The sequence below is a fragment of the Pundamilia nyererei genome, unplaced genomic scaffold, assembly GCF_000239375.1.
Source record: "Pundamilia nyererei isolate P.nyererei 1_Seehausen unplaced genomic scaffold, PunNye1.0 scaffold00845, whole genome shotgun sequence".
Lineage (NCBI taxonomy): Eukaryota > Metazoa > Chordata > Actinopteri > Cichliformes > Cichlidae > Pundamilia > Pundamilia nyererei.
This window is the reverse complement of record NW_005188246.1, coordinates 49,977-52,111: the sequence shown is the minus strand read 5'-3', so window position 1 is coordinate 52,111 and position 2,135 is coordinate 49,977. Positions and strand designations below refer to the sequence as shown.

Here is a 2,135-nt window from a genome sequence, read left to right as displayed (position 1 = left end):
ATTCCCATCACTGGTGGCAGGGCCGTATACTTCACTATAAGCTCTATAACTTTTATATACTATATCCTCTTTGAGTATTGAGGTAATAAGTTCAAACATTTTTCTTCAAGTTTAGCCATCGTAATGAATTTCACAGTGCAGTACTGACATTGGGATTGAACAAACCGGGCTGAACATCAGGCTACAGATGTCACATAAATCATTGTGTCAAAGAAAGAAACTATATTATTTACTGATACAGAAAAAAATATTATTTCATAATTTAGAATTGCATTATTTTAAATAGATCTACCAAACTTAAAATCCTATCAGCAACCAATCAACCCAGCATTTGCAATATTAAAGTTTATTTAGGTAAACAAAATTAAATAACCTGGATAACCTGGATCCAGCTAGGTTTTCTGCAGCTTAAGCTAGCTCATATGCTCATTGTGTATCTTTTCCTACATGGTCAGAAATCATCACATGTTGCAGAAATGACCTTTTTTGTGACTGGGTGGTCTGGGTTTGATTTCTTTTTTTTCTTTTTTTTTTAATCTGAGTGACACCTACACTATGTGTTCAGAGTTTGTTGATTGGAAAGCAGATGAAATTCGATTCTGGCTCATCCTTGTTTAGCTGACAGCACCACGCCAAAGCCAGGGTCTTAGTAATGGCAGATTTTGCCAGAAATGTTGAAAGTCGATTGTGATGTGAAGACACAGGATGCGTTTTGTCCTGTTTTCCTCCTCTCACACCAACGGGTCGGGGCAGATGACCACTTCTCCCTGAGCTGGAGGATTTTTCATGTTAAAACAGAGTTTTTCCTTCTCACTGTCACCAAAGCTCTTACTCATAGGGGGTCATATGATTGTTGGGGTTTTCTCTGTTTCTTTGGATTAGTGTAGGGTCTTTAAAATATAAAGTGTCTCGCAGCAACTGTTGTTGTGATTTGGTGCTGTACTGACAAAACTGAACTGAGCTGATTCTCCCTCTGACCTGTTGTCTATGCTTATTTTAACAGAGGAGGAGGAGCTTCGTTTGCAGATCCCTCAGTAACAGCAGCAACATCAGCATCAGCTGTAGTGAGCTGGCCTGCAACACTCAAATAACTGATCTCCACCATCACGACCAGCAGCATCCCAGAACCTCTGAGTGAGACAACAGAAAAAATATAATCATTATCCAGCCTCAGTGCTGAGATGAAACAGTGTGATTAGTGTGTTTACACTGACTGTATAAACTGGGTTAAATGTGCACACAATAATGGAGCAGGTTAAAGGAAATGAATCCATACAGGCAATCTAATCTAAATCTAAACAAGTGCTAATCAGTATTTGATCAACATTAATGGACTCATTTTTATTAAAGACTCATGTGTTACAGTGTTTTTAAAAGATACATTATTAAAACTACATTATTATTGGAATACTGTCGTCTACCTTATTTTCCGCACTATAAGGCACACTTAAAATCCTTTAGCTTTCTCAAAAATCGACAGCATACCTTATAATCCGGTGCACCTTATGAATAAATTCTGGTTGTGCTTACTGACCTTGAACTGCTTTTATGTGGTACATGGCGCTCAAAAATCTGTCAAAAAAAGTTTTAGTACAAAGCTATGAAGCTGCACTGCTTGATGGATTGTCGGAGCATTTCGGCTACCATAGCCGGGAGCCTCGCAGAGTAGTCTGGGTCCAAAACTCCGCTTCAGGTCCCAAAGTCAAACGAACACTGCAGCATCACTGAGAGTTACAAACTGTCTAAATTCTTTCATCTTTAATAAAGTGATCAGTGTTGCCCCTTTACCAGTTGTAACAATTAAGTTTAACATCCAGGCATCCATGAAAACAGAATTTATTAAATTTAACTGAGTTAGAAGTTAGCAGGAAGTTGGTTTCCACCTAAACATGATATACCATGTTCTGAAAAAATGAAAACATACAGCTCTGCTATCACTTCCAACATAAATGAATTCAGAAAACTACATGTCATACAGTTTAATATCTATTATTGTGCTAAACGTCACATGTTACAACGAAAACATGCAAACCTTCGTTATTAACTGCAGCTTCAACATTGTGCTGCAAAAATGCATTTCCCGCAGTAACATTTCGACAATAACCTGTTAGTTTATTACAGCACAGTGTTAAATG

At 37.7% G+C, this 2,135-nt stretch overlaps 1 long non-coding RNA gene across 1 annotated transcript in view; it reads left to right on the top strand.

Moving 5' to 3' along the window:
- The window catches only part of LOC102193363 (uncharacterized), a 3,073-nt gene extending 1,665 nt beyond the window's left edge, over positions 1 to 1,408 (top strand). Inside the window, exon 2 of the long non-coding RNA XR_312479.1 lies at positions 1,004 to 1,408. This is a non-coding gene — a long non-coding RNA (uncharacterized LOC102193363). The remainder of the gene's footprint in view (positions 1 to 1,003) is intronic.
- The last annotated feature ends 727 nt before the right edge of the window (positions 1,409 to 2,135 follow it).